Raw genomic sequence first — 24,899 nt, forward strand, 5'->3', positions numbered from 1 at the left:
GAGATGGAGGCGAGAAGATTGCTTGAGTCTAGGAGCTCAAGACCAGCCTAGAGAACAGAGCAAAAACCCACTCTACAAAACATTTAAAAACTAGGGGTATATGGTGGCATGTCCCTATAGTCCCAGATACTCTAGAGGCTGGGGTGGGAGGATAGTTTTAGCCCAAGAGGTCAAGACTGAATACTTTCCCACTAAGATTGGGAATAAGACAAGAATGATGATTCTCACCAATCATTTTCAACATTGAACAGGAGGTTGTAGGAAGTGGCAATAAGACAAGGAAAATAAATAAAAGGCCACAGATTGGAAAGGAAAAAATAGAATTGTCTCTAAATGCAGATGACATAATTGTCTATAATCCCAAAGACTATGAAAAGGCTATTGAATTAATAAGTGAGCTTAGTAAGGTGGTAGGATACAAGGTCAACAGACAAAAATCAGTTGTATTACTGTATACAGTATATTAGCAATATATAATCAGAATTAAGTTTTAAACATACCACTTACAACAGCATAAAAACACAAAGTTCTGTACAGTAAAAACTACAAAGCCTTTCTGAGTGAAACAGAAGAACATTTAATCAAATAGAGGGATTACCCTGGTAGCTCATGAATCACAGGTGTTCGTTCTCACTAATTGATGTATATGTTCCGTGCAATTTTAATCAAAATTCCAGCAGGCTTTTTGGGTCATACTTGGCAAACTGATTCTAATTTATATTAAGATGCAAAAGACTAGACTAGTCAAAATAATTTTGAAAAAGAAAAACAAAATTTGGATTAATTCATGCCATAACTAAACTGTAGTTTCTACAGGTTAGTCAGAGATATTTCTGCTATAAATTTCCACCAATAAAACATGCCATCAATTATGTGTGTGCATATGAAAAGGTTGGTAAAAAATAACATGCTAATAAATGCAAAACCACACAATCTCTAGAAGATAGCATGGGAGGAAATCTAGGTGACCTTAGGTTTGGTGATGACTTTTTAGATGCAACACCAAAAGTACAATTCATGAAAGAAATAAAAAACAGTAAGTTGCACTTCATTAAAATTAAAAACTTCTGCTCTGCAAAAGACATTATAACAATTAAAAGACAAGCCACAGATTTGGAGACAATTTTTGCAGGACACATTTTATAAAGGACTAGTATTCAACATATACAAAGAACTCTTAAAACTCTACAATAAGGAAACAACCAACCTAATTCAAAAAAATGGGCAAAAGATTTAAATAGAAATTTCACCAAAGAAGATATATGGATGCAGATAAGCACATGAAAAGATGTTCAGCATCATATGTCATTAGTGGATTACAAATTAAAACAACAGTGAAATACCAGTATGCATCTATTAGAATGGCTAAAATCCAAAACATTACCAACAAATGCTCTTACAGAGCAAAAAGAAAATCTCATCATTGGTGATAGGAACGTTAAACAGTACCACCGCTTTGTAATTCTGTTTGGCAGTTTCTAACCAAATTAAATGAACACTTAATCATATTATTCAGCAACTACACTTCTTGGTATCTACCCAAATAAGTTGAAAACTTCTGTTCACACAAAAACCTGCACATAGATGTTTATAGCAGCTTTATTCATAATTGCCCAAACTTGAAAGAACCAAGATGCCCTTCAATAGGTAAATGCATAAACTAATTGTGTTACATATGTAGAATAGAACTCTCTTCAGCAATGATAAGAAATGAGCAATCAAGCTACAAAAAGACATGGAAAAACTTTAAATGTATATTGCCAAGTGAAAGACACCATTCTAAAAAGGCTACATACTATATAGTCAAGTTTTATGACATCCTGGAAAAGGCAAAACTATGGAGACAACAGAAAGATCAGTGTTTGAAAGGGACTCTAGGGGAGGGAAGGAGGGATGAATAAGTGGAGGGCAGGGGATTTGAGGGATGGTGAAACTATTCTGTTTGATCCTGTAGTGGTAGATGCATGCCACCACACGTTTGTCAAAACCCACGGCATGTATAATGTAAAGAGTGAACCCTAATGTAAAATACAGACTTCAGTTAATAAAAATGTATCAATATTGACTTATCAATTGTAACACATGTAATACACTAATGCAAGATATTAATTATAGGGGAAACTATTGAGGGAGCAGTAAGGGAATATGTAGGAGCTCTGTAGTTTCAGTTAATTTTATCTGCAAACCGAAACTTCTCTAAAATATAAAAAATAATTACAGAGACAGGAAAAAGCTTGCTGCTGTCATGGTGACTCACTAAAAAAAATAAGGTAAACACATAGGGTGTTAAAAGGGAGCTTGAAAGTTTGGAAGGAGTCTGTATTCTCAAAAGAGTCTTGAAATAAATTTAAAACCTTTGGAGGTGATAGTAAAGACAGAGAACTAAGAAAAATTGTTCCCATAAAACTCAATGTCGAAAAGGTACTTTTGATGAAGTAACACTGTCTAAGTCTTTTTTATACTTGTTACCTTAATTTAATAACATATAGTTCCACATTTAAATAAGGATTATCTGAAGATATTATAATTCCTATACTAAAAGGGGTTTTACATATATTATCCCCAAATCTCATACAAGAACTTAGTACCACTCCGTTTCATAAAGAAGAAAACATAGATTTTAGGTTAGATCAACCCAGATTTGAAACCTACTAGCTGGGTCAATATAATCTAAAATCTATACTTTTCTTTAAAGAATAAATGGAAATTTCAGGAGCCATGAAAGTCAAGTCGTAGAGAAATATTTGGGGGCAGGTGGAGTTTCTTCAAATCCACAAGGTAATGATTGCATTGTCAAAAGTATGTTGAGTAGCAGGAATAACTTCCAAATAAGCTGAAGGCTGATGTTGAGTCATAGAAAAATGATATCATTGGATAATAGGATTAATTCCTGGATGAGAAAACTAAAGTCCTTTCCAAAGTTTGGATGACTTATTTGATGAGACTTATAATTTCCCCTAATAACCATTTCCCCCCTTTTTATTTTGTGAAAAGACCAACCTAGTCTTCACAGAGGTATGTGACTGCTCTTACAGAGACTACATTTCCCAGCCTTCCTTGCAGCACATGTTGTCATGTGACTTAGTTCTGGACAGTGAATGAGTAGAACTGATGTGTGACCCTTTTGGGTCACGTTCTTGAAAGAAAGATGCTTACTCTCTATCCCCTTCCTCTGCTGGAATGTAGATGTGTGGTGGACATGAAGTGTGGTAGGAGCGAGCCAGCTTTGGCCATTCTCATGAGAATAAACTTTCGGAGGAGCCTGAGGCCGTGGATGACCTTACAAAGCAAAGATGCTCCACCTGCCTAGACCACCCACCAACTCAGAGTTTACATGAGAGAGAAATAAATCTTCTACCTTGCTCAAGCCACTTTCCTTTAGTTTTTGTTAAGGCAGCCAACACAATCCTGAAATTAATACTTCCTAAGTCCCATTTTAGTGTTGTCACTCTTGGATATTTATTACACTTAAATATTTACCCTCTTCACTAATTTATTCCTTTTTATATGAATGAAAAAGATGGATATTTTCAATTGGTATTGATATAGCTTAATTAGGAAGTTTTGACTTCAGGTGTATAGATTACAGTTTATATGCTGTAAATTGAGTATTCCTTATTCTAAACACTTAGAACAAGAAGTGTTTTGGATTTTGATTTTTTTCAGATTTTGCAATATTTACAAATATATCATGAGATAGCTTGGGAATGGGACTCAAGTGTAAACACTAAATTCACTTATATTTTATGTGTATCTTGCACATGTAGCCTAAAGTTTATTTTATACAATATTTTAAAATAATTTTCTGCATGAAACAAAGGTTTGTGTTAAGTACTTATGTGCAAAATCTATTTCTGGCATTTTGGTGGCACCCCAAAATTTTTGGATTTTGGAGCACTTCAAGTTTCAGGTTTTCAGATTAGGGGTGTTCAATCTGTATTACTGTTCTCATAAATCTAATTGATATATTGAGCATTAAAACTTAAGAGAGATTCAATTTCAACTTTCACAGACAGCGTTTATATATGCTATGTGAAGAACACATCATTATTGTTGGTTTATTTACGGTTAGGTTGGGTAAGAATCAGTTGAATATTTTTAGCCTACCTTGACAGATTTTTCCTCACTCTCCTGACTTACTGGAAACCAGTCCAGTCAATAAAAACAATTTCTCCAATGCAACCAGTTGAAAAATGTCTGTTAATTTCTGAAATATCTTGAACTGAGACTAGAGGTAAGAAACAGGTAATCAGGGGATTTGGAATGGGTTTATTGGATGCAAATTCATGTTGTAGTGAGGATATTTATCACAGCTGTAATTATAGGATACTTTTTTTTTTATATAGCCTCAGAACTTGCTTCATCAAAAGCATTTTCTGTTTTTTAGTATCATGCTAAATCTGACTAGAGCATTTTATTTATCTCCAGGCTCTCTCTCTGCTTATTCACAGCATAGAGGCTAAGGTTTGCATTTAATTCAACTATTCCCAAATGGAACACTTGCTGAAGTTAAAAATGAATATGTCCTCATTTTCTTGCATGGTTAACACTAGGGAAACTTAGGTAAAATTTTGATAAATATAATTCTTTTGAGTGATGCACCAGATAGGTCACCAACTAGGAATCTAATTTTACTCTAATTAATTACTATGCTTTTGAATTATTTGCAGTGTTATCTATACACATTCAAACCAATATTGGAAATTTCAGTTAGTAAGGAGAGATTGCCATGTTTTATTTATTCAACAACTAATTTTTTTTCCAAGGTGAATGGAGGTAGAGGCTAATCAAAGTATTATTTGAAGATTCCCTGTTTTAGTCCTCTTCTGGTCTATTAGATGTTTTAAATGTCTTGACTCAGAGGTTCCGTTAAAATATTTCATCTTAGCTAGCTCCCTTTCACTTCCCTATTCCCATCCCAATCTTACCTTACTTATTTCTTCTAGAATCCGGAAATTTTCTGGTTTTTTTTTTTTTTTTTTTTTTTGTATTCCTCGATCCAACTGCATTCTTTAGGTTGGTCCAGATCACCTAGATTTCTTAAATTCAGTACTTCAGTTTAATAAGAAATACACGTGTCCTTTTCTGATTCCTAGCTTCCACTAAACTAAAATTACTGTAGCGCTTTGAGATTGGGGCCCATTGTTAAAACACGGTGTTTGCAACACTTTCCTCCTCCTACACTGAAGTAACTAAATTGCACAGTTTTCAACTATAGACACACTGATTTTATTGAGTAGTCAAAAAGTAGATACAAGAGAGACATAATTATCTGCTACATTGAAAAGCAGAAATACAGTGAAATCTTAAAATAGTTATAAAATGAATGTGAGAGGCAGTATTGCATAGTGGACCCTGTAACTGGTCCCTCCACACCTCTCTGTGTCTCAGGTTTTGCTTGTTAAAATTTTGATTAAATACAAAATAATATTTATAAGTAATCAAAAGGTAAGAGAGTGATACAGCATTCATTCTTCAATGTACTATTCACTTATCTAGTTCAAGAAAGTAAAAAACTTGGTCTGTGAAGCTCCTTACGTGCCCTGCCCGAATCCCATCTTTTTCCCTCTCTCAAGAAGTTACTTTATCTTGAATTTTGGAAAGTTAATGTCACAGGCTTTCTATTTTTTTGTTCTTAACCTATAAAATGAATATAATAAAGAATTCAATAACCCCATCAAATAAAGGATTAAATATTAAATTTAATATTTAATAGTGTTATGGATAGTAATAGATTAGTTTTTATTCTAGGTGTTACAGGTAAAACACCTGACATTTGACTTAGCAGATAAATCAATGAAAATGGCCATTGTGACAACAGTGATAGTAATGATGGATAAGCTTAATATTGTCATGTTTACTGTTGCTTTTGTTCATCTTTATGTTCAACAAAACATCAGACTACTTGTTAGTTTCCTTTAAGGCATCCTGAAAACACAAGAGTTACCTAGTTTTTTAAGGTAGAGGACTTTTGCTACATTAATGAAAGACTCCTGTAAGAATGCATACATATTGGGGGAGGAAATCTTGGGATCCAGGAACTTTGGGAAACAAGGATCTCTTGTGAGTTTATAGAAAAATCAATTGGATCCTGCAGAAATTTTTCATTCATCACAAATTTGTTTCAAACATTTCAAAATTTATAAGCCATGCTTTCAACCTAAGGTGATGCTTTAAATCTGGATAATATTAGCACACTTGTGATTGAGATTTCGTTGCATTTACCTCTCTTTTGTGCTCACCTGGAAAACAATTATTTTCAATAATGCTTCTGTCTCTTGAACTGGAAATTATACAATCATAATCAAAGTGCTCAAAATGACCAACTCATATATTAATCTGAGACAGCCAAAGAAAATCATTTTAAAGGGCCATGGAATATGAAACTATACAGATGAGAGAAAAATTGTATTCAAGCAACTCCTTTGGTTGGAAAAATTATGCTTTGGGCATGAGTCAGAAAATAATGATTTAAAAAAGCATTCAAATGTCACTTGTGGTCAATTTCATTGCCTCTAGATAAAAATCACATCACCATATCTTAGAGTAGTGACTCCTTATCGCTTTTCAAAAATCTCCATGTAACACACATTGATAAAACTACACACACCATAGGTCTAAATTTGGATGAATTTTTAGAAGGTGAATACATCCAAGTTACCATTCACTGAGATCAAGAAACAAACATCTTCACCATTGTACTGACTTTTTAAATATGTATTTCTGATCATGTTTCTCTTGCTGAGCAAGAAGGTAAAAATCAAAACCCCTGTCTATAAAGCTTGGATTAAAAAAAAGATTTAGTCAAATAATCTCTTAGCATACCAGCTGACAAATGTGATCAATCACAGCTGATTTACTATCGAAAATGATGGCCTTTTACCAGGCCACTTATATTGATGGAAAAAGTTGGATCAAATGCACAAAGATGATCAATTATTTATTGATTTATGTGTACACAGGGCCAGCCAGTAAGTATAGCATATCATACTTGTCAATGGCTTGATGATTTGATTTTTTATCTATAATGAGGCCAAAATATAATTTCATGCCTTGGCCAAAGAATAAATATTTGGCCACCTTTCTTTGAGTCAGTCTCTCTCTCTCTCTCTCTCTCTGTCTCTCTGATTTGTGTTAGTGAGTAAAGTTGTATGTGATGGATAACCTCTTCCTCTTTTTCATCAAATTTAGGTGGTAAAAAGTACATTTAGTAGAATAATATCAACCCACATAAAAATCTGATTATTGTGAGTTTCATTTTAAAGAAAGGTTTTACAAATTCATTTAAAATGTGTGTTATCTTTTTTTCTCTTTAAATATGGCTTTTGGCCAGGCACGGTGGCTCATGCCTATAATCCCAGCACTTTGGGAGGCCAAGGTGGGAAGATCCTTCACGTGGTGGCGTGTGCCTGTAATCCCAGCTACTCAGGAGGCTGAGGCAGGAGAATTGCTTGAGCCAGGGAGATGGAGGTTACAGTGAGCTGAGATCATGCCACCGCACTCCAGCCCGGATGATAGAGCAAGACTCCATCTCTGAGTTAATACATAAATAAAATAAATATGGCTTTTGTTACATGTGGCATATGAAATCTTTTGTAAAGTGACTTTGAGAAATCCTTTTGTTAAGCTATCCTTAGTCAAGTATTTGGATGTTGTTGCCTGATAGTCATCCCCTGGCACAACAGGATCTAACAGAGAAGCAGCTCATGTGAATGAAAAGTGTCTTTAAATTTATATATATTCTAGCTCCAGCTTCAGAAAGCATGGACAGTCATTCACCTCTGTTCGAGAGAAGAATAACGATTAGTTTATTTTGGCTGAAGAAGTATCAGTAGTGTCCATGAAAATATAACTTTTTCTATGCCTGTTGAATTCTAAAGAAAGGTGAAAGGTGGGATCAGGAAGCCAAAAAGGGGACATTTTTTCTTCATCTCAACAAGAGTATTACACTTGGTAAGCACAGATGGATAGAGACAGAGATAGAGAGAGAGGTTAACGATAGAGAGATACAGAGAGAGAGAAAATTAAGAGCAGTTAAAATCAATGTGTTTCTTTGTACCCACTCTCCAGATATATTTAAATAGCAGGCCATTTGTCTTTTATTAAGCATATTACATGCCCCTTCATTTAATAAAATATCCTTCCTGTGGGAGACATTAAAAAGCCAACAATTAGTACAAAATTCTGATTCATAGTATGATAATGTATTGCAAACCTTAAAAATGATTTTTAAAGCTATAAAAATAGCTATTTCAAATACGAAAATATTGATATTCATGTATAGTGTTCATATAATATGATGAATAGACATGCATATTGTATAATTTGTAAACATATGTGGTATACAGAGGTCTCCATTTTTAATTTTCTATTACAGAGCTAATGAAAAATTAAATGTTCAGTTTGGTTTAACAAAACCGAACATTACAGATATGTTTTCAATAAATAGCGAGTTCCAGTCTACCTTACCTCCCTAGATTCCATGCCACTTCTCAGAAGTAGCAATTATTGAGAGTTATCAAGACCTGCCTTCAAAAAATCTTTCCATGAAATAATGGAATACATGCTTATATAATCAACATAGTGGGTTTAGGTCTCAGTCCACAAATTAACATATGCAAGAAATAGTGCACTTATTTCCTTAGAACCAACTAAAGATCAACATCTAGCTTCCAGCCAGCTGGGAAATTCAAATTAAGTCATCCTCCGCAGAGGGATGTTTAATAAAGCTAAAAACCTCTTTCTGTTAACCTCTTTCAGACTCCCCAGCTCCCTGTCCTGCATCAGAATATGAGTTCTTAATTCTAACAGGACCCCTAAACATCTCCTCCTTCCTAAGAGTCTGTTTTATAAATGTGTGTCCATTATATTACCATGCTTACATTTTATTAATCATTTTTAAGGTCTGCTAATACCCTTAATATGTAAAGAAGTCTTACAAACTAGTATGAAAATAATTCTTATAAATCAATGTAAAAATTGTACAAGTCAATATAAAAAAGATAATTTCAAAAAATTAAAAATGGCCAAGGCACACACAAAATCAGCCTTACTGGTTTTCAAAGAACTTTAAGAAGATGCTTGCTCCCTATTAAATTTTGCAAAGATTAAAATAATCTTATTAACTTGTGTGAATGAGATTACATAGATATGGTTATAAAGTGAACTTTAGTTGAGAATATGCATTCATACAATTTTTATGAAGAGCAGCTGGCTATATGACAATAACATGTAGAAATTTGTCCTGAGGAAAAATCATGGTTAACCATAAACATATTGGTTAAGAAAGGTATTTTTAAAAGAAAAAAGCCTAACAATAAATGATTAGTTAAATTATTATATAAAGTAATACAGTAAGTTAATTAAAAACTGTTTTTATAAACATTAACAGTTTATATTAATAATAAAAAATACTCAAGACAGGATTTTTTTAAAAAGAGCTTTTTATACAAGTTTTATAAAATAGATATTTGTGCTAAGAATAAGGTAGACAAATAACAGGATGTTAATAATATGCTAAGTATTCATATATTTTGAAATTTTCTCTATTTTTCAAATTCTCTTAAAAGATTTATATATTTCTCTGTCATTATGGGAACAAAAAACCCTTCAAATCACAGTGAACCACAATTATTCTTTTAAATAAATGAACATAGGTTTTAGATAACTTTTATATTTATTTAAAGTAATTAAGCACACAGGTTCAAAAATATTATCATCTGCCTCCCTCCCATACTTTTTGTTGTTGTTGTTGTTGAGACGGAGTCTCGCTTTGTCACCCAGGCTGGAGTGCAGTGGTGCGATCTCGGCTCAATGCAAGCTCCTCTTCCTGGGTTCATGCCATTCTCCTGCCTCAGCCTCTTGAGTAGCTGGGACTACAGGCGCCCGCCACCACGCCAGGCTTATTTTTTTTGTATTTTTAGTAGAGATGGGTTTCACTGTGTTAGCCAGAATGGTCTCGATCTCTTGCCCTCGTGATCCGCCTGCCTTGGCGTCCCAAAGTGCTGGGATTACAGGCAGGAGCCACTGCGCCCGGCTGCCTCCCTCCCATACTTCTTGCCATCAAATCCCATTCTCCAGGAGTAAACACTTACAACTCTGTGAACTTCTTTTTTCTGATAGTTATTTTCACTTGTCTGGATAATATGCTTCAACCCATTGGTCTTGTTTATTGATTTTAGCATATTTATATTGCTATCTTCTGTTTACTTAAAAGATTCAATGTAGATCTATCTCTAAGTTATTTTGTTGATAACATTTGAAATATTAGGTATTTTACTATGATAATTAATATCTTTATTTTCTTTTTGACTACACCTCACTTTACAAAATGAGAAAAGCCTAATTATCTTTAGCTTACTACTCTCCCTCAATATCTTTTCAACTTTTAGTATCAGAATTTTTTCTTTTGCACTATGAAGGTTAATTATATTGTATTTTTTCACATAAATGTAGTCCTATTTTTTATACTTTTTATAAAATTATCTTTAAAAGTTTAAAATGAACAAATATATTTTATTAATAAATCAATAAAAATAATTCATTATTTTGACAATATAAATATTTCATAACAGAGCTAGTCTTCCATTTTTATTTTCTTTATTTTTGTTTGATTTTATTCCTTCTTGTGTAGCCTTCTGTTTTCCCTGGAGTCTCTAATTGCCATTCTATTCATTTTTTCCTGTGAAAATGCATTGTACTGTCATTCTTCTCATTTGTTATAAAATAATATAAAATTCAATGTAAAGAACAGTGTATATAGAATCAATATTAGAGTCATTATTATTTATTTTTCCTCTTTTATTTTTTATTTTCTCTAATTTGGCCAGCAGAGATAGATTGCCAGGTGAAGACTCTGGTTTCTTGCTTTAGGGACTGAATTTTCCTGGAAGATACTTTCCATGTCCACAAAATTGCTTACAAAAACTAAATTTACTGTGGACTTAGTTTTATGCTTCTAATAAAAGAAAAAACAAGTGCATATAGAAAAAATATGAGGAGAGAAAGATTATTCTTATGTTAATGGAACCTCTAAATGTATATGTTCAAAAAAACAGATAAGCCTCATATCCTCCCTCCTCAGAGGCTTCTGTAGGGCAATAATAAAGAGTCCTAAAATGATTAAAAAACATAATGAATACTTTTATTTACACAGAGATGGTATGTATGATAGGAATAATCAGAACATATTCCTAGAGAGCTGATGGAAGAGTAGAAATTGCTAAAGCAGTACGTGGAAAACCACAGAGAGAGATAAATCCAAAGAATGAGCCAATTTACCTTGCAGAAAATGGAAAAGAGACACAAAGCTGAGGAGAAAAATAGAAAACAGAAAAATAAAGATGTGAGAGCAGCATTGGGCTGAAACTAGGGGCATGAACTGAAAGTCTGTGTATGGAGGGCTCTCCCTCCCACTACGCCCTAGGTTTTTTTTCAGAGAATGTCTTCAGCTATAGAAAAATATTTTAAAGTTTCCTTCTCTAAAAAATGAAAATATTCTAGAGAAAAGACTTCACACTTTGACAGATTATCACTATTATAGAATAATATTCCCCATATAGACAGCCGATAAACTACATTTTTTTTTTTTTTTTTTTTTGAGACAAAGTCTCACTCTGTCACCCACGCTAGAGTGCAGTGCTACAATCTCGGCTCACTGTAACCTCTGCCTCCCAGGTTCAAGCGATTCTCCTGCCTCAGCCTCCCAAGAAGCTGGGACTACAGGCACCCGCCACCACGCCTAGCTAATTTTTATATTTTTAGTAGAGATAGGGTTTCACCATTTGGCCAGGATGGTCTTGATCTCTTGATCTTGTGATCTGCCCTATTCAGCTTCCTGAAGTGCTGGGATTACCGGTGTGAGCCACTGCGCCTGGCCTATAAACAACTTTTTATTGTCTCACTCTAAAATATTTGAGGAAGTCCTCCTACAAACAACAACAACAATACAATTCTTATAGAAAAACGGAAAGAATTACAATCACCAGCACTATAGGAAAATGAAATAACAGAAGGACTAGAAGAAAACCAATAAAAACTCTAAAAAGCACATGCATATTTTAAAGTTCAAAGATATTGATAAGGTACTCTCCAAAGAAGTAATAGAAAATTAGGGTTCTATAGAAAGCTTACAAGAGTATATATTTTCTCATGCAGTTATTGACAAACTTTTGGATGTTTGACAATTTAAGTAAAATATAACATCTTTTTCTTTTATATTATATTTACTAAATTACTTGTGACATTGACTTTTATAGTTTATTTGCCACTTGCCTTCTTATTAACTATCTTTTCATGTCTTTTTCATGATTCCATTGCATTATTAGGGTAGCTATATTATTAGACTTACTATGGGGTAGAGTGACTTGTGCTTTACTAGCCCTAGCCAGGATTGTTTCAGCTGCTCTAGGGCATTGGTTTTATATAATTTAAAAAATAAATTTACCTACATTTAAGAAATTCTTTCTGTGATTTTAACAGGAATTATGTTAAATCTATAGATCAGTTTGGGCACAGTTGACATCTTTACTATGTTGAACCTTCCAATTCATAAATATATTATGTCTCTCAATTTATTTAGGTCTTCTTTTATTTATTCTATCAGAAATTTGTAATTTCTGACACACAGAACCCATATGTGTTTGCTAAGCATTCTTTGGATTTATTGTAAATTGTACTTTTTTATTTAAATTTTCCCATGTTCTGTATTAGTATATGAAACTGTAACTGATTTTTGTGTGTTGATCTTGGACGCTGTGATTTTGCCAAACTAATTTAATGAGTCTTCATCAAGTTGAAATAATTTTTCTTTATTTCTAATTTTCTGAGAGGTTTTATTAAGAATAAATCTCAATTTTGTCAAATGCTTTCTTTTACATCACTTGATATTATCATATAATTTTTCTTCTTTAGCCTATTGATATGATAGATTTCCTATCGATATTCAAATGTTCAAAGGAAATTTTAAAAATACATAGAGCCTTAGGTATCTGAAGTAAATTCCACTTGGTCATAATGTGTACTTTTATATATATATTATGTGTTGTATTTGCTACTATTTTCTTGAGTATTTAAGTTCATTTTGTTGTTTTTATACCATCTTTGTCTGTTTGGGGTATGAGACTGATACTGGCCTTATCAATTGCTGTGGAAAGTGTTCTCCCTCTTTTATTTTCTGGAAAAGATTGTGTAAAATTTGTGTTAATTTTTTTTTTTTTTTTTTTTTTTTTTGAGACGGAGTCTGGCTCTGCCGCCCAGGCTGGAGTGCAGTGGCCGGATCTCAGCTCACTGCAAGCTCCGCCTCCCGGGTTCACGCCATTCTCCTGCCTCAGCCTCCCGAGTTAGCTGGGACTACAGGCGCCCGCCACCTCGCCCGGCTAATTTTTTTGTATTTTTTAGTAGAGACGGGGTTTCACCGTGTTAGCCAGGATGGTCTCGATCTCCTGACCTCGTGATCCGCCCGTCTCGGCCTCCCAAAGTGCTGGGATTACAGGCTTGAGCCATCGCGCCCGGCCTAAAATTTGTGTTAATTTTTAAATTTTGGTAGAAATCACCAGGGAAGCAATTTGAGTCTGGAAAATTTTTTAGAGGACTTTTAAATTATAAATTACATTTATTTAATGGCATATTAACAATTTAGATCATTTATTTGATCTAGATTGAGTTTTAGTTCCTTGTGGTTTTCAAGGAATTGGTCTATTTCTACCAAGGTGTCAAATTCAATAGTGCAAAGTTGTTCATAGGATTCCCTTAAGATTCTTTTAATGGCGGCATGATCTGTAATGATGTATTACAGTTTATTCCAATATTGGTGATTTATGTCTTCTCACTTTTATTTTCTTCAGCCTTCCTAGAGGTTGATCAATGTTATTGATTTTTTAAAAATATCCAGCTTTTTGTTTCATTGATGTTTTCTATTGTTTTCTTATGTTCAATTTCATTGATTTCTGCTCTTTATTTCCTTCCCCTGCTTGCTTTCAGTTTTTGTCCTTTTTCTAGTCTCTTTATGCAGTAACTTACAGTATTGATTTGAGATCTTTCTTCATTTCTAATGTAAGCTCTGAGTGTGACAAATTTCCCTCTCCACACTGCTTTGCTATGTCCCAAATATTTTTATGTTTTATTTTCTTTCCTTTTAGTCCAATGTATTTTTTTTCTGTCCTTTGATACTTTCTCTTTGTTCCTTTAATTATTTAGAAGGGTGATGTTTCATTTCCACATACTTAGGTATTTTACTGTGGTCTTTCCATTACTGACTACCTATTATGCTCTGGTTAGAGAATACACTCAGTGTGATACCAATGCATTTAAATTGTTGACATTTGTTTTATGGTCAGATATGGCATGTATTGGTGAATGTTCCATGGCATTTGAAAAACAAAATATGTTTTTTTTGCTATTGTTAAGTGTTCCAGGTATGTCATTTAGATCCTGTAGGTTGATTATATTTTTCAGAATTTCTGTATTCCTGTTGATTTGCATGTACTAATTCTATCAATTGCTGAAAACAGTGTTGAAGTCCTCAGTTATAATTGTGGAATTGTCTATTTCTTCTTTCATCTTTGAATTTTTGCTTCATATATTTTGAGGCTCTGTTGTTTTGTGTGCACACAAATCAAATTGTAGTCTCTTCCTGGTGGATTGATTCTTTTATCATTATGTAATGTTTTATTTGTCTGTGGTAATTTTCTTTGCTCTGAAATCTTTTTATCTGATATTAATAGTACCAATTCTGCTTGGGTTTTCTGATTGGTTAAAAGGTATCGTGTGTGTGTGTGTGTGTGTGTGTGTGTGTGTGTGTGTGTCTGTGTGTGTGTTTCCATTTTCTTTTAACCTTCCTGTGTTATTGATTTTTAAGTGAATTTCTTGCAAATGGCATATACATGAACATGATTATGCTTATTATCCACTCTGCCAATTTCCATCTTTTGAGTAGTATATTTAGACTGTTTATATTGAAGGTATTTATTACCATTTTAAAGCTTAAATTTGCCATTTTGTTATTTGTTTTCTGATTGTCTTGTCTGTTTCCTCATTCCTATGTCTCTCTTTTCTTGCCTTTTAGTGGGTTTCTTGAACATTTTGGAAATCCTGTCTTGATTTATTTTTAGTGTTTCTTTGCAGTATATAGCAGGGTATCTTTTGTATAATCTTTGTAGTTGTTGCTCTGGGTCTCTGTGAATCTGGATGTAGATATAAATGTAGATATTTCAACGTCGTGCTACTCAAGTAAGTGTACAGGGATATTGGTCTGTACTTTCCATTCCATTTAGGTCCCTTAACCTTTCTCACTTTTAAATAGATGAGTTTTAATACAAAAGATAAATGAAACAAAAAAATGGTTCTTTAAAAAGATAAATAAAATTGATAGACCATTAGCAAGATTAACCAAAAAAAGAAGAGAGAAGATCCAAATAAGCTTAATTAGTAACAAAACGGGAGATATTACAACCAATACCAGAGAAATACAAATGATCATTCAAGACTACTATGAACACCTTTATGCATATAAACTAGAAAACCTAGCAGAGATGAATAAATCCCTGGAAATATACACCCTTCTAGAATAAACCAGGAAGGATTAGAAACTCTGAATAGACCATTAACGAACGGTGAGATTGAAATGGTAATTTAAAAAATTGCCAAAAAAAAGTCCAGGACCAGATGGATTCACAGTTGAATCCTATCAGACATTCAAAGATGAATTGATACCGATTCTATTTCTGCAATTCCCAAGATAGAGAAAGAGAGAATCCTCCCTAAATCATTTTATGAAGCCAGTGTCACCCTAATACCAAAACTAGGAAAGGACATAACAAAAAGGAAAACTACAGACCAATATCCCTGATGAATATAGATGCATAAATCCCTAACACAAAACTAGCTAACCAAATTCAACAGCATATCAAAAAGATAATCCACCATGATCAAGTGGTTTTCATATGAGAGATGCAGGGATGGTTTAACATATGAAGTCAATAAATGTGATACACCACATAAACAGAATTAAAAACAAAAATCACGTGATCATCTTAATAGACACAGAAAAAGCATTTGACAAAATCCAGCATCCCTTTTTGATTAAAATCCTCAGCAACATCAGCATAGAAGGGACACTCCTTACTGTAATAAAAGCCATCTATGACAAACTCACAGCCAATATAATACTGAACAGGGAATAGATGAAGGCATTGCCTCTGAGAACTGGAACAAGACAAGGATGCCCACTCTCACCACTTCTATTCAACAAAGTACTGGAAGGCCTAGCCAGAGCAATCAGACAAGATAAAGAAATAAAGACCATTCAAATCAATAAAGAGGAAGTCAAACTGTTGCTGTTTGCTGATGATATGATTGCATGCTTACAAAACCTTAAAGACTCATCCAAAAATCTCCTAGAACTAATAAATGAATTCAGCAAAGTTTCAGGATACAAAATTAATGTACACAAATCAGTAGCCCTGCTATACACCAATAGAGACCAAGCTGAGAATCAAATCATGAACTCAACCCATTTTGCAATAGCTGCAAGAAAAGTAAAATACTTAGGAATATACCTAACCAAGGAGGTTAAAGACCTCTACAAGTTAAACTATAAAACACTGCTGAAAGAAATAGATGACACAAACAAATGGAAACATATCCCATGGTCATGGATGAATAGAGTCAATATTGTGAAAATGACTATACTGCCAAAAGCAACCCACAAATTCAATGCAATTCCCATCAAAATACCACCACCATTCTTTACAGAACTAGAAAAAACAATTCCAAAATTCACATGAAACCAAAAAGAGCCCTCATAAACAAAGCAAAAAGAACAAATCTGGAGGCGTCACATTACCTGACTTCAAACAGTCACCAAAACAGCATGGTACTGGTATAAAAATAGGCACATACACCAATGAAACAGAATAAATAAACCAGAAATAAAGCCAAATACTTACAGGCAACTGATCTTTAACAAAGCAAATAAAAACATAAAGTGGTTAAAGAACACCCTATTCGACAAATAGTGCTGGGATAATTGGTAAGCCACCTGTAAAAGAATGAAACTGGATCTTCATCTCTTACCTTATACAAAAATCAACTCAAGATGGATCAAGGTCTTGAATCTAAGACCTGAAACCATAAAAATTCTAGAAGACAACATCAGAATAACCCTTCTGGACACTGGCTTAGGCAAAGAGTTCATGACCAAGAGCCCAAAAGCAAATGCAACAAAAACAAAGATAAATAAATGGGACTTAATTAAACCAAAAAGCTTCCTCACAGCAAAAGAAACAATCAGCAGAGTAAACAGACAACCCCCAGAGCAGGAGAAAATCTTCCCAATCTATATATCTGACAAAGGACTAATATCCAGAATCTACAAGGAACTCAAACAAATCAGCAAGAAGAAAACACACAATCCTATCAAAAAGTGGGCTAGGGACATGAGTAGACAAGTCTCAGAAAAAGATATACAAATGGCCAATAAAATATGCAAAAATGATCAACATTACTAATAATCAGAGAAATGCAAATGAGAACCACAATGTGATACCACCTTACTCTTGCATGAATGGTCAAAATCAAAACAATAAAAAAAAATTGATTTTGGAGGGAATTTGGTGAAAAGGGAATACTTTTACACTGCTGATGGGAATGTAAACTATTACAACCACTATGGAAAACATCGTGGGTATTGCTTAAAGAACTAAAAGGAGAACTACCTTTTGATCCAGCAGTCTGACTACTGGGTATCTACCCAGAGGAAAATAAGTCATTATACCAAATAGATACCTGCACCACATGTTATAGCAACACGATTTGCATTTGCAAAAATATGGAACCAACGCAAATGCCTATCATCAGTAAGTGGATAAAGAATTAACTATATATATATATATATATATATATATATATATACATACACACACACACACACACACACACACACACACATACACACACACCACGGAATACTACTCACCATAAAAAGGAAAGATATAATGGCATTCGCAGCCACGTGGATGGAATTGGAGATCATTATTCTAAGTGAAGTAACTCAGAAATGGAAAACCAAATATCGTATGTTCTCACTTAGAAGTGGAACTAAGCTATGAGGCTGCAAAGGTTTAAGAATGATACAGCGGACTTTGGGGACTCAGGGAAAGTGGTGGGAGAGGTATGAGGGATAAAAGACTACAAATTGGGTACAGTGTGTACTGCTCAGGTGACAGGTGTCCCAAAATTTTAGCAATCACCACTAAAGAACTTATTCATGTAATCAAACACCACCTGTTCTCCAAAATCTATGGAAATAAAATATATGTAAATATGTGAATTTTATTCAGTTTCTTGAATCTGTAGGTTTGCATCTTTCACTAAATTTGGGAAGTTCTCACCCACTATTTCTTCAAATACGATTTTAGCTCCTCACTCTTCTTCCTGCCCTTCTTTGACTACAATAATAGTAGTCTACAGAAACAGTCAATCTGTATTATTGACTACAATAATACAAATGCCAGTTCTTCTGCTATTGTTCCACAGGTCCTTGGGGCTTCCTTAATGTATTTTAGTTTATTTTTCTCTGTTTTTCAGACTTTTTAAATTCAGTTGATCTTTCCTCAAGTTTACTGATATAAAATGCTTACAGTAAAAACATCAACCAAGAAATAAACCAAGAAAAGCCACCAAAGATTTACATTTCAATAAAATTGGCTAATTGGAGGAATTAGAACATTGCTTTTATTTATCACTTGTGATAGCCTATGAATTACAGAAATATCCTGTAGAATTTGAATTTATTCACTCTGCTGTTGCCTTTCCATATACTTCCTAGACATGGGCCATGACTTCTGGTATCTCACCTTTTCTTTCTTTTTTGAAAATAACAACAACACACAAATCCAAATTCAGTGTAAATGAAACCATTAGGAAAAAAGTTATCTTCTCATTTTTTTAGCACATTCATACATAACTGAAATGATTTATGTTCTTTAGTTTTCTTGGTATTGAAAATATGAGTGATCTTATCGACCAGTGCTGCTTGTGGTGGTGCTGTGGCTGTATGCTACCGTCCGGATTCAGTGGTTCTTAGTGTCCTGAACCTCTGTAGGGACAGCTAATGAACACTTTTTGGCACATGCTAAGAAGTCTGAAATAAGCACCATTATGATTTATTTCTATCTAAATTACTCCAATCTGGGAAAGGATGCTGAATTGCACTGATTTTCCATAAAACTAGCTCATTTTGATGAATACTAGTTTGTCTCTTGATGCAGGATATTAGAGAAACAGAAAATAAACACGTACACACACATATAAATGTCTCCAACCTTTTATTTTTGAATCAAACAATTGCTTTTTGTTTCTGTTACTGATTCAGTTGGTAATTAATACCATGCTCTACAATGAATGCCACTTGCATAATTTGAACATTCAACAATATTAATATTCCCTTTCTTAGAAACAAAAATGAACCAAATAACCTTTTAACAGATGTTTGAAGCATATTTTGTCATCGGATTGGGCATTTGTGCATGTAAATAATAAAATGGTGAATTATTCTTTAAGTCTGCAGCTCTGTCAGTATTTTGCAATGTGATCACTTATATTGGAAGTAGGCTATATCATTATAAACTGATTTTCTGAGGAATTTATTTTGATGTAAAATTCTACCAAATATTCATTTTTCTCAACCTCTTCCTCATAATTATTATATTTGAAATCTGTAATTTAGAATAACTGCACATAAAACTGACAAGTGTCATTTGGCACAGCACCTTTTACATGCAAAATAGCCACTTAGGCTTATTGTTGCTAAACACGTATATACATGAAAATATTACGCTGAATTTATTCAGCACAGAAATAAGCAGGGGAAACATTTAAATGTACTTTTACCTAAAAAAACATTAAATGGGCCAAGATATGGAAAAGACACTGAGAGGCACAAAACAAAAATTTTTCCTCATGTAATGTATTTTCTAGCTTGAAAAATGAGACATATCACTATCAAACAGTTACAAAGTCTTTTTAAGTTAAACAAAATAACAAGATGTAAATGTGAGACACGTCTAAGAAAGTATGCAGTTAAATGCCAAGTGAATGGCACATACAGTAAATCCTAAAAATTCAGAGAAGAGTCAAGATCCTGGAAGTCAGAATAAATCATGAAGCTCTCACCAGTCATCTTATTTGCAAGGATCATAGCAGTAAAGATATTTGTTTGTGTGAAAATAATTGCTGTTTTAACCATTGAAAGTAGTAACGAGAAACTGCAATAACTTTCACACCAACCAACTAGAATCATGAGGTGCTGAAGCTAGCCTGTTCTGGCTCCAATGAAAGATGATCATCAGCAAGTTTTACCAGCTCTGCATTCAGTCATGTTAGGTTAATAGCATGAAACTGTCCCAATTGGAAATATTTATACCCAAAAAAGGGGCAAATACTAAGAAAAACACACATATGCACACACAGTTGATAAATTTACCAGCCTACCATCGTATGTAAGGGAACTTACCAAAATCTAGTTCAAATATTAATTTTATTTCTATTTAAAATGTTTTTGTTTTACATATGAGGAGGCTGAGGCCAAGGGGTTAAAGTGACTTCAGTAAGTCACACTGTGAGTAAATGACATCCTGATTTTCACATTTTTATAATCTAACCTTTGTTCAAACAATTTAATTATTTGTTGGTCTTAAAGTTTTAGCATATCATAGATCCTTGTTATACAGAAGTACAAGAAATCCTTACCATTCACTTTGTAGAACTATTAGGTTCTTTCTGACATGTGTTCCAGTAAAACTGATCCCTCTACCCATTGAGTCTCCCACATTTAACCATCACTCTGATTCTGTTCTCCCACCAGACCCTGGATCAATCTGTTTATTTCTACAATTTGGGAGTGTTCATAAAGTACTAGTAAAGAGAATATAAGCCACTAGAGAGATTTGCACTTAACTGATTATAGAGTATTGAGAAGGGATTGTATTATAGCTTAGTGATTTGAATCCAATATTCTCTCCAGCTAAGTTGGAGCTACTGCTTTTTCATCATGCAATTTTGCTACAACCCTAAATGCTGGAGAAATCCTGCTTATCAGTTAGAATGAGCTATATACTAGGCTGCAGTAACAACCTCCAAATCTGTGTGTCTTAACCAAAATATATTTCCCGTGTATGTTACATTGCTCTCTTAGGTTGACAGCAGCTCTGTTCTATGTCACTCCCACTCAGGGACTCAGGATGACAGAACCTCTACATCTATAATGTCATGAGAGCAGGAAAAAAGTAACATAGTTGATCACATATGGGCTCACCAAGTCTTCCGCCCAGAAGTAAACACCTCATTGCTGCTCATTTTCCTCATCATGTTATATTGGCCAGTGGAAGTCTCATGGTCTAAGGGATGTAAAATTCCACCAGAATTGAAACATTGGTAACAGCCCTAAAGATTACCACAGCTTAGGTATCTACCATTAATAATTGGAGAGAGTAAAAGTTTTGGCTAAATTTGAATGATAAACAATCTACATAACTAAATGTATTTGTCTTGTGTCTTATGTGTGTAATTGTCTCTAAATGAGATAATATCAATATCTACGATAAAATCAGTACAAAAGTATTTTTTTTAAAGGAGGAACATGATTATTTCTAAGTGACCTGTGCCCAAACTGTATCTCTAGGAGAGAGCTTTTATTCATTTACATAGTTCAATTTCTCTTTCAAATTCACTTTATTGTTATGAATGTAGAGTGATACTCAGCCCATCACAAACAGAGATGGTTAGGTTTCTAAAGGTAATTTCTGCCTGAGGGCTTTGTGTTTTCATCATCTCACTTTCTTTTGTTTTTAGTTCTTGCTGTTGGTGGACTTCCTGACCTATTATATGGTAGTGACTCTGGGTTGACCTATCCTTATTTTTATTTTATTTCCCCCTGTGTAAGAAACTAGTGTAGAAGGTCAGCCTAATCTCCAACTCTCCTGAACATGACAGGTTCTCTACAACTTGAGACTTGTAAACGTCAATGAATTATATTCTCAATTCCCCTCAACTAAAATGCATTCCCTACACTGCTGATAAAGTAGAAGACCTATGTGGGGTGGGGAAAATTAGGAGTATAATCCTACGAAGGATATCCATACTTCACGACTCCAAGACCCAAAGGTTTGACTGTCCTTGGCCATATTAAGCCACAATTTTTTCCCATTTTTGTTTGTTTGCTTTTTCTTTTTAAGCCAGATGCTGGTTGAGTGACAAAGTCACATTCACAAGCACGTTACATGATGGCACTAATTTCATTTAGAAATATCACATTTTATTAATGATAGATAAATGTATTATGTACAAATTCTACTTACATGTTATTGGTATATATAAGCATGTAACTTGAAAACATTCTTTTAGTACTTTTTATATACACTAGAGTTTCAGAAACATTTCTTTTTGGAAAATTTTTAAATTGATAATGTCTCTAGTTAAATGTTAATTTCCACAGCAATTTAAATGGGTTTTCTTTGCAAATGTTCTCGGATACAAATAATAGACCTACATATTTTTAGAACTGAGAAACTTAATTCAAGTCACATCTACATTTTACTAGTTAGAATGATATGGTTTGGCTCTGTGTCCCCACCCTAATCTCATGTCAAATTGTAATCCCCATATGTCAGGGGAAGGGCCTAGTGAGATGTGATTGCATAATGAAGGCAAATTTCCCCCTCACTGTACTCATGACAGTGAGTGAGTTCTCACAAGATCTGATGATTTAAAAGTGTGGCACTTCCCTTCTCACTTTCTCTTTCCTGCCACCTTGTGAAGAAGGTACTTGCTTCTCCTTCACTTTCTGCCATGATTGTAAGTTTTCTGTGGCCTCCTCAGCCATGCAGAACTGTGATTTAATTAAACTCTTTCATTTATAAATTACCCAGCCTCCAGTAGTTTTTTTATAGCAATGTGAGAATGAACTAATACAGAAGACTGGTACTGAGAGTAGGGTACGGCTATAAAGACACCTAGAAATGTGGAAGCGACTTTGGTAACAAGGAAAGGTTGGAACAGTTTGGAGGTCTCAGAAGAAGAGAGAAACTTGAAGGAAAGTTTGGAACTTCCTAGAGACTTGTTGAATGGTTGTGACCAAAATGCTGATAGTAATATGGACAATGAAGTCCAGGCTAATGTGTTCTCAGACGGAGATGAGGAACTTATTGGGAACTGGAGTAAAGGTCACTCTTGCTATACTTTAGCAAAGAGAATGGAAGCATTTTGCCCCTGCCCTAGAGATCTATGGAACTTTGAACTTGAGAGAGATAATTTAGGGTATCTAGTACAGGAAATTTCCAAGCAGCAAAGCATTCAAGATATGACCTGGCTTTTTCCAAAAATGGATGCTCATATGTGCTCATAGAGGATCTGAAATTGGAACTTATGTTTGAAAGGGAAGCAGAGAATAAAAGTTTCAAAAATTTGCAGCCTGACCATGTAGCAGAAAAGAAAAACTCATTTTCATGGGGATAAATTCAAGCTGGCTACAGAAATTTGCATGAGTAAGGAGTAGCTGAATGTTAATAGCCAAGACAATGGGGAAAATGTCTCCAGGAAATTTCAGAGATCTTCACGACAGCCCTTTCCATCCCAGACCTGGAGGCCTAGGAGGAATAAATGGTTTTGTGTGCAGCCTTGGGACTTGGTGCCCTGTGTCCCAGCGGCTCTAGATCCAGCCATGGCTAAAAGAAGCAAAGGTACAGCATGGACCATTCTTTCAGAGGGTGCAAGCCCCAAGCTTTGGTGGCTTCCATGTGATGTTGAGCCTGTGGGTGCGCAAAGGTCAAGAGTTGAGGCTTGGCAGCCTCTACCTAGATTTCAAAGGATGTGCGGAATTACCTGGATGTCCAGGCAGAAGTCTGCTGCAGGGAGCCCAGGAGCCCTCATGAAGAACCTCTACTAGAGCATGCATTGGAGAAATGTGGGGTTGGAGCCCCCACACAGAGTTCCACTGGGGCACTGCCCCAGTGGAGCTATGGGAAGAAGGCCACCATCCTTCAGATCCCAGAATCGTAGATCTACTGACAGCTTGCACTGTGTGCCTGGAAAAGCTGCAGGACTCAACACCAGCCTATGAAAGCAACCGAGGGGTCTGTACCCTGTAGAGCCACAGAGACAGACCCGCCTAAGGCCTTGGGAGCCCATCTATTGTGTCAGTGTGGCCTGAATGTGAGACATGGAGTCAAAGGAGATTTTGGAGCTTTAAGATTTAATGGCTGCCCTGTTGGGTTTTGGACTTGCTTGGGGCCTGTAGCCCCTTTGTTTTGGCCAATTTCTCCCATTTGGAAAGGGAGCATTTACCAATGCCTATATCCACATTGTATCTTGGAAGTAACTAACTTGTTTTTTATTTTACAGGCTCACAGGTGGAGGGCCCTTTCCTTCTCTCAGATGAGACTTTGGACTTGGAATTTTGAGTTAATACTGGAATGAGTTAAGACTTTGGGCGACCGTTGGGAAAGCATGATTGGTTTTGAAATGTGAAAAGGATATGAGATTTGGGAGGGGCAAGCAGCAGAATAATATGGTTTGGCTCTGTGTCCCAACCCAAGTCTCATGTCAAATTGTAATCTTCATTTGTCAGGTAAGGAGCCTGGTGGGAGGTGATTGGATCACGGGGGGAGATTTTTCCCTTGCTGTTCTTTTGATAGTGAGTGAGTTCTCATGAGATCTGATGTTTTAAAAGTATGGCTCTTCCCTTCATGCTCTCTCTCTTGCTGCCTTTTGAAGAAGGTGCCTTGCTTCTGCTTCACTTTCTGCCATGATTGTAAGTTTCCTGAGGTCTCCCTAGCCATGAGTAACTGTGAGTCAATTAAACCTCTTTTCTTTATAAATTGCTAAGTCTCAGGTAGTTCTTTATA

Source organism: Trachypithecus francoisi, unplaced genomic scaffold (genome assembly GCF_009764315.1).
Source record: "Trachypithecus francoisi isolate TF-2019V2 unplaced genomic scaffold, Tfra_2.0 Lachesis_group13, whole genome shotgun sequence".
Taxonomy (NCBI): Eukaryota; Metazoa; Chordata; class Mammalia; order Primates; family Cercopithecidae; genus Trachypithecus; species Trachypithecus francoisi.